Below are 14,500 nucleotides of genomic sequence, written 5' to 3' on the forward strand. Positions count from 1 at the left end.
CATTAAAACAAAGTCCACATGCTCTCAATAAGTTTGTACCAATAAGGCCACTGTGAAATTAATACCAAGCATATTGCTTAAAAACATTTTTATTCATTTAGTTTAGTAAATGCTAGTAATTACAACAAATAGTTTGATTACAAAGTCAATTAGAGTGCTACAAAACTACAATTAATCAGAATGTCTAAAGTAATAAAAAAAAAGGCCAGTATAAGAAGGAACTTCGTGCATTCTATATTCACCTGCGGAGGAAAAGGAAAGTTCATCCGCTGCTGTTACTAAAGACAATGTACACTCTCAGTTCACTGTGAAGTACAGAGGAGTAGGTGTGCTGAAGTGGTAAAGTCATTTGAAACAGTACAATTTGGGGGGAAAAAGCCAGTTATTTACAAGCCATGGAAAGTGTAGAAATGATCTCACAGCCTCCTTGTAAATCCACCAACCGCTGGGTTCACTACGTTGTGCAGACATGACTTTTTCTAGTACAAATGTAAAAATAGAAACCAAATAATGGGCTTGTACCTAACCACTCTAATTCTACTTTATGAATCAGAATTAAAGTGCAGTTAATGTTTACAAAACAAGTACAAGTCGCATTGCTGGTGTAAAATTTGATTACTTGACCCATTCAGTGGGCAAGATGATTTGTTAGTCACTTGTTTATGAATGCATTAAAATTACCAGTGCAGTGAATTAACTGTTGTTTGCATTGAGCAACACAGAAAAATGTGGACCATGCAGGCATGTTGAAATCAGATGAGAATCAGACATTTTTTTCTAATGACTTACCATTTGACTTCTGGGAATAGCTAGAGACCAATATGCTGAAAGCATGTGTCAAATACAAGCAGCTGGAACTTCACTTATGAAAACATTACCTGGAGAGCATCAGAAGATGATGATGATGATGATGATGATGATGAGAGGGGCTAATGGAGGAAGAAGATGTCTGTTAGCCAGTTTCTTTCTCTCTGAGTTTGGATTTTGTGGCTCCGGGGCATGTGATGACAGGAAGGCCAGTAGATGATGTGTTTCACCTCCGCTGTCTCTATGTGTGTCCTGCTTTTTATGACTGGCTCACAGAGATCATGTACAAACTTACCACCATGTCATCAAGACAACATTTTATAATAGATACTTAAGAGCATAAGTTAAAGTGAGCCAAGACAATCCAGAACTTGTTCCAGCACCTTCAGTAACTTGGAGAGGGTAAAACAATCTGAGGGTAATTGTACCTGTGGTATGATGGACAGCAGGAACCAAACTCATAGTCACTGCTTCACGGAAACAATAACACACAAATTTGTTTCACAGGACAAAGCAAGAGCCAATCATGTTTTAGCTTTTATACAATAGCTCTATTGACTTCTTGAATCAGAACGTGTTGATTAATAACAGCATGGCTCAGACAGTTCCATCTGTAATGTAAATGACAGATTTATATTAATGAGCTTGTTCTAATGTATTATCTTTTCTATAATAACAACTCATTCACAGCGACTTGTATGGCAGACGCTCCACGTACACTAAGCCCAATGATAAATAGATTAAGAAAACATTGTTACTTAACAAAGAAAACTGTATAATCTTTCATATTATGGAGCTTAGGGAGAATTATTCAGTCAGTAAGTTTTCCACCACAGGAAAACCATACATCTGCACAGTTTGCACTTTCCAGTTTCTTAGTAACATGACAAGCTGTGCTTCTTTGTCTTATTAACTTCAAGAGAGAGAAAAAAAGAAAAACTTACAATAACCTAGTTGCATAAGTGTGCACACCCCTAAACTAATACTTTGTTGAAGCACCTTTTGATTTTATTACACCACTCAGTCCTTTTGGATAAGAGTATATCAGCATGGCACGTCTTGACTTGCCAAAATTTTCCCCCTTTTTCTTGAAAAACATTCTAGAGCTCTCAAATTGTAAAGGCATCTCCTGTACACAGCCCGCTTCTGGTCACCCCACAGATTTTTAGTTGGATTCAGTTCTGGGCTCTGGCTCGGTCATTCAAAAACATTGATCTTCTTTTGGTTAAGCCATTCCTTTGTTGATTTGGATGTATGCTTTGGGTATTTGGATGTATGCTTTTGAAAGGTTAAATCCCTTTTCATCTTCAGCTTACTAGCAAACACATGAAGGTTTTGCACTAAAATCGACTGATATTTGTAGCTATTCATGATTCCTTCCACCTTGATAAAACCTGCAGTAGTTAGTACTTCTCAGATATTCCTGCAGCTCCTTTAATGTTGCTGCTGGTCTCTTGGCAGCCTCCCTGGTAAGCTTTTGTCTTGTTCTTTTGTAAACTTTGGAGGGACGGCCTGTTCTTGGTAATGTCACTGTGGTGCTCCATTTTCTCCACTCGTTGATGATGACCTTCATGGTGTTCCATGGTACATTTAATGTTTTGGAAATTTTTTGTACCCCCCTCCTGATCAATTCCTTTCGACAGTGAGTACACACTTATAAGCTCTTTGTGGACCATGGCTTCAGCAGTCAGATGAAACCCTTCAAGATGTCAAGAAAATCCTATAGACACAGCTGGTCTTTATTTGGGGTTATTCAGAATAATTTCATTGATGACAGCTGTATGATAATTACTTATGAACATGAGATTGAATGTGATTGGTTCATTCTGAACACAGCCACACCCCCAATTATAAAAGGGTGTACACACTTACACAACAAGGTTATTGTATCTTTTTTTTTCTTTTCTTAGTTTTCCCTAAAATGTTTGTGATTGGTTTTCACTTAATTTTTATCTGTTGTAATTTCACATTATGGGTGGGAAAAGTTCTGACATGATTTATCTTGGTTTAATTTTTTTCACTTGCCATTTTAACAGGGGTGTGTAGACTTTTTATAACCACTGTAGCTGGTGTAACATAAAGGATAACAGGACTTGTCTTGTGGGCATTCCATAACATTATATGTAATTATAAACAGTTATAAAGCACTGTGTGTCATTCATTAATAAAGGTGTTATAAGTGGACTTAACACACTTTGGGACATACTGTTATAGGAATTCCATTTTGGCATGAGTTATTTTCCTATTGCAGCACACCGCCTCATGTTTTATTCCTTACTTCGTCCCCAGTCATCGTCCCCAGTTCATAGTCCAGAGTGCAGTCTGACATGAGTTTGTGAACACTGAAAGGCAGCAGTGTAAACATTCAAAATCACTTAAAATCAAGTTGATTTTAAGAGTGCTGCTGAGTTAACTGTCCATGTTCAACTAACTAAGCCAGTAAAGATGCATACAGTATTCTTACCTTTAATTAAGTCCTTATCATGTTGAAATTTATCAGATTGTGTGTAAATGTAGCTAGCTTGCTGGGTCGGTGATAGGTTAGCTAGCTATCTGGTCCATAAGTGTAATCTGATCTCACAAACACAGATTCAGTGCTACAGGTGCAAAAACCACTAGCTAGGTGAATTAACTGAAAACCATGAAGGGAACACAAATAATATTCTATTGTGTTGTTTAATTTACCTAAGTTTAGTTTGTTAGTTCCAATCAAATATCTCAACTGACTTACTAAATGGTAGCCTGCACATGGAGATGCAAAATATAAGCAATTTAGCTCAACTCACTGATCAATCACCTTGGATAGAAGAGGAACAAAAAAGAAGCTGACTGATTATTTTTGAGGGTATCTTCTTAGATTTTCAATTATATTTTCATATATGTTTATTTGAACGTCTAAAAATTCATGGTGTAATTAAATAGTCAGATATCAAATATACAATCTGATCCTGCAAGTATGCAAGAGTTTTTATTTGGCAACAATTCTGTCTTTTTTTTTCTATATGTGATGATAGATCAAACTACCTTCTAAATATCAGCCATTATCAGCTATTTGGGCTGAAAGAAAGAAAACAACATCAGGTCAACTCTTGGCTGCTTCCTTGTCAAGAAAGTGTTTAGATGAACATGCACCTTTTATTCATGATGGTGAAAAAAAAAAATACTGAATGGTAGCTATGTTAAAAAGTCAAAGCATCCTGGGTTTGGAAAAGAACTCCAAACATATCAGCTCTAACCCTGTGGAAGTAACAGGTAATTATTCACTAATCAAAAGGTCTCTGTACTTGGTTAGCAACAAGCCTATGAATAAAGGCTCCCAACATTTACCTCTGAAAGGTGGTCTGTTGAATGAGAGAAGACTGAAGACATGTCCATCTGAGCCAGCATTGTGTAGCTGGCTGCGGTTCTTGTGTGTTTGTTGTTGATGTTGTCCTTTGTATGAATACACCCCCTTCGGCGTCTCTCTGGTGATCGAGTAGTGACACACAGAAGAGCCATTCAGTGCAAGCCTGAAAGGAAGTTCTCTTAGGCTTTGACAATCCCAGTGATGAGAAAGAGAATAAAGAAAAGTCAAGAAAAGCCAATTATGATAGGCCAGTCTTGTTGGTTTGGTTAGAATTATGTGGCATTCATACTAGAGCTGAAGGTGGCTTTTATTCTCTTATTCCCAAAGCCAGCTTGTTTCAAGACCTCTTTGCTTGTTCAATTGTACTTTGCAATCCAGAGTTTGAAGAACTGCTTGCTTTTATGAGTGGCTTGTAAAAAACAATAATGATAAATATTATATGTCCATTGCATTATCATGGTATGTATTGTATTCAAAGGTTTATATCGCTAAGTCTATATTATGTACCGTATACACCAATGAGCCAAAACATTATGACCATCTGCCTAATATGCCCTGTGGTATCTGGAACTAAGACGGTAGCAGCAGATTCTTTAAGCCTTTGAGTTGTGAGGTGCGGCTGTTGTGGATTGGACTTCCAGCACTTCACACAGATGCTAGATCTGCCATCACTTCCCCAGGTAAATGTTACACACGTGATGTGAAAGAAAATGAGACTCATAACCATTATTCAAATTTTCTGTGGTATGTGCAAAAGTAGTCCTTCTGTCAGTTTGAACCAGACAGGATAACCTTCATTCCCCTCGTGCATCGATGAGCCTTGGCCGCCCCCCGGTTCAATCCTGAGCCCAGGTTACTATATGGTGTTTGGTGTTTCACATGTTCTCCCCAACACTGTGTGGGTTTCCTGGAGTTCTCCAGTTTCCTCCCACCTCCAAAAAACATGTCACGCAGTGGATTGGCTAAAGTGGTTACTGAAGTTGAATGAATGAATTTTCATGTTACTGCTGAGATAATGAAACACTGCACTGTGTAATATGGCATTCATGCTCTCAGATCATGCTCATGCTTTACCCAAACAAGGATGTAGCACATATGACCTGTTGGACCATCCCCGAGCAACTCAGTCCTCAATATATCAGGGCATGTTAAGACACCAATTGAGAGAAGACATAGTCAATTTGATGACTTCAGAGGTAAAATGAAGCAACATTTGTGAGTCAGGTCTGATTTGCATCCTATTAAAGAGTTCAGTGCTCCTCCAAGGACAGGCAAAGTCAATGAAGTAACCAAAAACGATACTGAAAAGCACTTACCGATTAGCCTCTTTTATGTCATTCAGCAACAATCTGCCCTAAAGACAAAAACGGACATCTGTAGGGTAAAAGGAGTATGTTTTGGCATTGGAGTTATGTTTCACTATTAAACTTGCAAGCAAGGATAAGGCCAAGGTTGTGAAATGTGAAAGGTGTTGCAGATGTGGGAATGGGCCTTGGTTTGGAGAGTGATACAGTTAGCCGTTTGCACTCTGTGAGCTCATGTGTTCATTGACCACAAACCATTGTATTGTAGATATGTACTCTGTCACCAAAGTCAGACTTTTTTTTTCTTTCTTTCTTTCTTTCTTTTTTTATGAAAGTTCCCAACTGGACAGATTGCCAACAATGCAACCTCTCTACCAGCCTCACATTGTGCCAGAATGAATAAAAACACCTCTGTGACAGCCATCATCCCCCAAACCCAGCCACTCTGATGAAATAAAAACAAATGAAAGTTTTTTTTCACTCAAAAACAAATCATAAATTCAACAGGGGAAAGTGAATCATCTAGTTTCAGGCTCGTTGGCTGGGTCTCAAGTCTCAGCCCATCTTCCGAGCTCAAATTTTCCACGACATTAGAGCAATTATCATAAGTTCTTCCAGGGAGCGGGAGACATTGAATGAGTACCCATCATTAACATGACTGTGGGCTGGCGCTGTGTTCTCAAATGCATGTCTGTAAAAATGAACACCTTTCTTTCAAAGAGGTGCTGTTATTCTTCTCAGCAACACTGTGTTACTTATTTGGATATTTCACCTCAGTCCAGACCTGTAAATTTTAAGTCCGTGTATAGTGATAATTATGCTGATGTCATTTCCTACCACAACTCAGGCGAACGCTGGGTTGCGTGTTTTGAGATGATTAATCATAATTATATCTCATTGTTTTACAGAGCCAAGTTTAAACAATTTCACATCTGAAGTCAACAGAATCCACACGGCGCTTCCGTTTCTCAGACTGTTGTATATATTGGGGCAGTTGATCATTTTAATAGGGTATAGCAAATAATAAATATGGTTTCAAAGTAATAAATCAAAAGCTTTTTGCAGAGCTTGCTGTATAGAGGCAGACAAAAACCAAATACAGCTAGAATCATGTGCTTGATAGATATTAGTCATTAACAGTAAGACTTAGGGAAGTGGTGACAACAAATTAAAATATAAACACAATGAAACACATGGCCAGATGAGGAACAAAACAATCCCACACTTTAGAACACCAGATGCAAGGTTCATCCAAAGACTATGCACAAGAAGTAATAGCCTGGATTTGACTTTTATGAAGAAAACTTGGTGACAAGGTCCTAATTATTGTTTAATTGCTATGTGTTGGAAACAGCCTAGTTAATCAGGATGCTGTCTTCTATTTGTTAACTTCCGAGCCCAATCAAAGGTATAATTAGCACCTGCTTTCAATTATATTACTGCAGTGTCAAGCTGGAGTTACAAATAGATAAATCATGTCTTGCATCACAGAAAATGTGCCCAAATTAGAAAACTATTATAGTCAAGTACCAGAAACTTAATCTATCCCATGAAGATCGTTTATCTTCATCAAAGAGGGTGATCCTTGAACATCTCAGCCGGGGCATGTAATTGAAAAATGCAGAGAAATGTGATTGTTAGCAGCGATAATAATTCATTATGCAGAGCACCAGGAGCCCAGAGAGCCATTTGTTTTCATTAATGCAATTTTAAATTATGTCTGTGATTAAAATGTGACTTTGACAGCCAGAGGGGCCTTAATCGAGAAGACAGGCCTGATGAGACCTTTAATTCAGGTCACTTGTTTCCAGCATATGAGCCGTGTGAAAGATGCCTTTTACGTACCGCCTTCATTTTGTGCTTGATTTGCTTCTGAGCCACCCAAATTGATGGCCACAGCACAGTGAGCGCATCATTCTGGCTAGCAAAGACACAACAAGCTATCAGGCATCACAAAGTCACCAAAATCACTTTGCTCTGAATTCAATTCAAAAAGCCAGACACAGACTCTCCATTCAGAATCTCAGTGACATTTGACAGAACAAAAGGGCAAAAGTAGGTCACTGTCATACAGATAACATCAAATGACACGGAGTTCTTGTTCCTTCACTTGTCACATGGTACTGGAGCAGCAATACAAACAGCTCTGATAGCTCTGATGCTGAATTAGACTTAATCCATCATAGCACAGTGGAAAGTGAGTAACTTTATCAAATGCAAACTGCCAAAGGTCATTTGATCAGCAGGCTTATGTGAAAAATTCACTCCTTCTGTCTTCATCCAAAAAAAAGACAAAAACCTGGTCTAATGGGATTTCCCTCAGTATGTGTGAGGGGATACAGTTACACAGAGTAATCATGAAGAAGTGGGTGTTTGCCCTGAAATATACTGTATATTTGTTTTTCTGACATTCGACCTCCCATTAGCATGAAATTTTACTGTAACGGTGTTCTTTAGGTGTGAAAAGACAAAATATTATGTTTCTAATCCAAATCCCATGGTAAGAAATATATTGAAAATACAGAGTTTTAGAAAACCAAATCTTTGGCTATGCCACTTCATTTATTAAGCTGAAGGAAGGAAATGGAAATATATCAAAGCCAAAATTCAAGAACCAAATTCTCATTCATTATGCATTAGGAAAGTTACTGTCAATGCTTAAGACAAAATAAATTGATGTTTAGACATTATAAACATATATTTGCCATGCAAATACATGATTATCAATGAATTAAAGTTAAAAGCACTTATTTATATAATTAATTTATGTTATGTCAAATGAGCTTCTCTTGATTTCTTTTCAGTTGCAGTATAGGAAATATATGGTTAATATAGTCAGATTCTGTTTTTTGTGTGTGTGTGTCTTGTAGACATGTCTGTGTGGTTGGCATGCTCTGCTCTGTGCCTCTTATCACCTGCTGTAATGTGTAGTTTCCTGAGGCTCTAATGAAAGGCTCTTTGTTTAGGTCAAGAGAGAACACGGCTGCCAATGACATCATCCGTTACAAGGATGGAAACACTGAGATAAAAAGGGGTTTTATATTTATTCATACTGTACAAGGAACTGCAAAGACACAAGGGAAACACATTGACATGTTCTTAACCCATGTTAGTATAACGTTAGTATGAGAAAATGTACCATGAGATTTCAGTATACCAGTAGGTGGCACAAGTGGCTTCACTGATAACATTCTTTTTTTAAGTTGAACTGAATAGTATTGAATTTAATATGTATAATAATATTTCTAAAATTCTCATATAAAGACAAGTTTAGATAAATTTTCTATACATTTTGGGTATTTTGGCCCATTATGGGATTTTTGTCTTTTTGAAAAAAAAAATAATAAGGAAAAGCCTGTCATTTATGAATGAGAAAATCTCATAAACAGGTTTTTCAGAGTTTTAGGAACGATGCATTTATATGAGCAGGGACTATAGGAGCAGGGTTGTGCACCACATGGGCTAATCCCTGGTGTTTAAGATTTATAACTGGTGAGGTGAATAGGAAATGACTTACATCCTCTTCTTAAATGCAAAATCTACTTGGCCAGCTCAACACACTAAGCACAGGGAGCAATGAGGTCATGTTAAATCAAACTGGCTATTTGTTAATTGCAATTAGTAATAAAAAGCCCATTATTCATGACATCTATGTTTATACATATGCCTCAGTGTTGTAAACTCACTGACAGCATGTACCCTGCATTTACAAGCCTACTTTTCATGTTTTTTTATTCAGCTGTAATGCTATACCATTTAAAAGAGACAGACAATATAGTACAAGAGCCTGTGTGTCCTGATACAGAAGAAACACACAGTTCTTTCTTATAGAACATTAAACCCAGCTCAGATTCCTACACTTCAACACAGTTTAGAAAGAAAGCTCAGGAAAGGAGATAAGATGGTCATAAAGCTAGGTAACTTGGTAACAATATATTCACATCATTGGTTAAATTTCACACTTTTTTATCCAAAAACCACAGAAATATGAGCAGTAAGAAAGTGAAGAGTGAAGGGCTAGTAATGTTAATAATATTTTGTCACATATGGAATCTCAATGAATTTAAAATGGCCAAGATTATATTACCCAAAGTAAAGCAACATGGAGAGGAAGAGGAAAATGAAAGGGATTTAATGACCAGTTATATCAATTTATTATTATTATTATTATTATTATTATTATTATTATTGTTGTTGTTGTTGTTGTTGTTGTTGTTTTGTGTCATGCGTAATTGTGTTATACTGCTAAAAATGCCTGTGCTGTGTAAGAAGAATGTCATTGTGCTCTTGCTCATTTTTAACACACCACAGCCCTGACCAAGACAAAATGGTTACTGAAGATGAATGAATGAATGAATGAATGAATGAATGAATGAATGATGTATCACTAAAATTAGAAATCCCAAAAAGTCTACCTGTAAAACTGAAGACTGAGCCATCCAAAACAGCGGGGATGACATGAAATACTGCTATAGGAAAATAGTAGGTCTGCAGTTCCTGAGAGCATGAGTAAATGAAAGCCCCCCTGCTTTTTTACTGCTGCCATATAAGGTCACTGGCTTTGTGGTTCCACTGGGGTTCAAAGCCATGATTAATGTCATGCAACAATGAATGCTCACTCACACTCCCTTTTTGTGAAATATGAAATTCACAAGTCGTTAGGCAGTGTTGAAATATTAAGTTTGCCACCTCCATCCGCAAAGCAATCCAAAAAGCAATGAGGTCATAACTGATCTGCTACTCTCATTGTAAAATGCCTATATATATATATATATATAAAATGTAGGCCAATTTTTTTTTATTTTTAAATCACTGGTAATCTGTTTGATATGTCCCAAGATATGTCATGCATCCAAAAGTTAAACAATGTTCAAGAAAACTAATTTGAATTATTCACTTTAAATGTGGAAGAATTAATAACACTGTAATGCAAGACAGCACTCAGAATTGTATTTATTTCCATTTAAGCAAAGCTCTGGCACTATTTCACTGGTAAAAATTTCTGATGTGCATTGTGTGCCTTTAGATTTACCTACAGTGTGAGTCACACCACATCGCTCAGCGGGTGTGTGTGACTAATTTGGTATAGAAAGCATTTAGACATGGCAGGGCCTTTAGCAATTTATGCTCATGGGTGGCACAGCAGGGAGAAACGACGGCTTTGTACACAGCATCATCTCTCTATGTCTTATTCAGCCCTAAAGCAGAGGCTGCTGTGTTAGAGACCTGAAGCAGGTTAGCAAAAATAAACTACAGCTGCGATAGTGGGAACGAGGCCCGTATTCTGTTCTCTTTACCCAAATCCCAAGAGGAAATGAGTGTTTAATCCACAGTGAAAGCAGTTCTTTGCTTTGTATAGTTACACAGTTATCACACGTACAAAAAATGTTTATTTATATAATATTAATCTACCCCTTAAAATGTTTGGATAAAATGAACCCAAGCTATAATTAACCCAGGCCTTGATAAGTACTAACACTTTAAATGGAAATCACCTGTTTTGAATGAACTGTCACTTTATTATTACTTTATTAGCTCTTGTGTATGTCAGGATATACATTCAATTTTCAAAGATTAGAGCTGTAAAACTGTAGAATATAAGCTGTAAAACAATTACAACCATTTTTGTAAAAATTTCATATTCAAAATGTTTAACTCATACAGCCAAAAAAGAGCTCAGAGGCCAAAATTCTGCTGCTGAAAAACACCTGCTCATATATGATGACTAATGAGGTAAAGAATTAAAAAGGCTCAGAACACTCTTTATAAATAGCCAATATGCACACATATGCCTTAATATGCAATTATTGTGTATAAATTGTGTTCTACTCCATTATTAATATTTAAACGTTTACTCTATGTGGGTGTGCTGGCATGCACACACACACACACACACCATGTACTGGCATGACAGGAGAAATGTAAGGTTTCTGAAAGCAGACGCCTGTCCAGTGACGACCTCCTGCTAATGGAGTGGTCAGGCAAGGCTTTTATGAAAGGTGTAAAAATATCAACTTGCTCCAAGAAAAACATACTCTCGAGTCCTGACATTTACCCTGGCCAGAGCTGGAGGGCTTGCACTTTACTGAGAGAAAAGCCTCATTGATGAGAACTGCCGAGGTTTCCTTCCATGTTTGAAGTGTTCTGGCTCTGTAGGTCATGGGGAAACACTCGCTTTTTCCACACCAACCAGGCTGGAAGAAGGTGTGCCTGGGGCTATCCCTGTTTGGACAGGAATGTATGAAAGTCCTCAGGAAATGGTGAGGGGAAATCTGTTTTCAAACAAGTTTTTTTTTTTACAGTGGAGGTTTTTAGCCACTGGAGGAAACCCTTTGAGTAAAGGTAATATAAATGGCTGCCCTTTTTGCACTATGGCAAATTCTTTGGATAAAAGTAAAAAAAAAATGCATTAATAATCGTAAATATTAAATATAAATAGGCTATAAATATATGCCACAGAAAGAAAGAGCTGCAAAGTCTTCGCAGCTTTCATTTTCTGCGTTCTGCCCCCTCAGCATGAGTTGCGTAAGCCTTTGTCCCACCATGTTTCTGCACTGAATAGAAAGCCAGTTGAGGATTTAGTTTGGGGTCCTGTATTTTTTTTTTTAAGTGAGCTTTTAGTAGTGGACACCAGTGCTGTGAAAACTAATAGCACAAAACCAGAACTGAACTAGATGGATTTCTTTGGCGACTTCAGCTGCAGTCACTCATGACTCTATCTCCAATTTCAGCATTACATATTTCATTTTAAAAACTTTACAGTACCCAGAGGCCAGTGCTCCACTGTGATACTAGGAATTTAGAACTTCCAGTAATTTAGAAATCTTGGGATATTATTTACCTGGTATCGATCCTTAGAGAGCTATGGATATTTTTTTTTTTACACTTAATTTTACTTTCATTATTTCTGACATATATTACACCTGTCTCACCTCTCTTTTATGCTTCAGTGACTACATCATAGATAATTGGTTTTGCTTTTGCTGAACATCATGGTGAAAATAAGATTATAACTTATGCCATGTGTGAAAAGACACTGAATTGAAGAGTTAAGAAGCAATCTGGAATTACTCAGACTGGCAGATTAGTTTTTTGCTCTGCAGCCAGAAATCCTTTGAAATATATGTGTGATCTTATAGTAAATGATCCAAATTAGCTGTATAGGTTCTCTAACAAAGACTGTTTTCTTTCCAGAGAGCCTGCAGGTAAAGGACATCGGAGCAGCATGTCACACCTGCTACTGACTTGGACACTGCCACAGCTGAGATCAATTACTCCTTAGTTAACACCATGGCAATAACCTGGCAAAAAAAAAAAAAAAATGCGACCAAGGATGACAGGACTCATCAATCTTCTCCTGCTCCAGATGTGTCAGCATTACAGCAAAATGCTGTCATAGACGAGCCACCAGTTCTCAGACACAGGCCACCGTCGTGGTGAATTTATTTTCCTTCCTCTCTTGACATATTATGTGTTCTTTCATCTTTAAACAATATATGAAATGCTTTTTGGATTTCTACATGTGCTCTCTTCTTTCATTTATTTTGCTTTGTATATAGACAAAGAGCTCATAGTTATAATAAGTCTTTCAAAGTGAAGAATGTGCCGCAGGACGTTACGCTAGTTTTGCTCTGTTTGCTTTAAGACCCCTTCGGCTTACTGAGCCATTTCAGCCTGTTGATTTTACTTCCATAACAGTCTCCTACATCAGTCTAGCACGTCCCTGTGCTCTGAGGGCTGCCACTAGGATAAAATTCCTCCAGAGCTAGAGTATGGCTGTGATTGTGCTATGCTTTGGCAGAGGCCGTCACTTTCCCAGCTCACCCTGTGGATGTTTTTTCAGCATGCCCAGCAGGTCTCTTATGCTCCACAATGGCAGCTTCTTTCACAGCCTGAGAAGGCCAGCTGGTGTGAGAGCTAACCAAATAATGGCTCTATCTGCTCCTGCCTACTGACCTGCAGTAGAAGCACACATGACACCCTGTAAACCTGGAGCACAGATTTGTGGGGGGAAAAAAAATCCCGGGAAATTTCAGGGGCTATAAAGGGAATTAAGACCAAAGCTCGGGAGAGAAAGAATTCTTGAGATCATTCAATGTTGCAGAACCACAAGAGCTAAAGCCAGCACTTTTCAGTTTAATGTTCTCTGGTTCCACTTTGTTAAAGATGAAAATAATCAGTGGTGCATGTGAAATCGGCAGCCATTCCCATGCCTATATGGTATCTTACAAAGGAAAAAAAAAAACATAGATAATAAACTTGTCTTGTCACACTATTAGCTCTTTTCTCTAAATACTTTATCTGTATATTTGATATACTCTTAATTTTAGAGCAACTTGAATTAAGCAATGTAAAATGTCATTTTTAATCTTTATCAGTTTAACATTTTTTATTTGTTTTTGATATTAAAATTTGTGTCTATCTATCTTTCTTTATCTTTATTTATCTATGTTATGCTTTTAAGTGATCATTTTGTTCTTTAATCCTGAGAAGTCAAAAGATATCAGTGGTTTCGATCATCACTCATTATCTGCATTTCCTGCATCATTTTTCATCCCTGCTACAAGACAGTTTGCTGCTTCATGTTTGTGTGCATGTCTTTTAATCCTGAGTACACACAGATCTCCAGATCAAAGACTATGAGTCTGTTTTATACTCCTAGTCCTGATGCCATTTGATTTAGGGAGAGCCATTTGACTTTGTTCGCACCATTAGCAATGGTCTAAGCTAGGCAGAGGTTAATGGACAGGGGAAACCATGGCATTTGGGTTAGGGTAAATACCCACAGGGAGCAAAAAGGCCAACTTTCAGAGTACTAAATTACACTGGCCTTTCACCTTGGTAAGTGCTAGATTAATATCTACATCTATATGCACTTAAACATTTCTATAGGAGGACAAATCCGTAGTTCTGGAAAACCTCCCAATATAACAATGTGCTAAATCTTCAAATCCACACTAACAGAGGCCCAGGATCTCCAATAATGGTAATCTAAACTGTAAGCCTACAATGGAGACTGGTCATTCACTTTTTTTTTCTTTGC

Source organism: Pangasianodon hypophthalmus, chromosome 3, assembly GCF_027358585.1.
Source record: "Pangasianodon hypophthalmus isolate fPanHyp1 chromosome 3, fPanHyp1.pri, whole genome shotgun sequence".
Taxonomy (NCBI): domain Eukaryota; kingdom Metazoa; phylum Chordata; class Actinopteri; order Siluriformes; family Pangasiidae; genus Pangasianodon; species Pangasianodon hypophthalmus.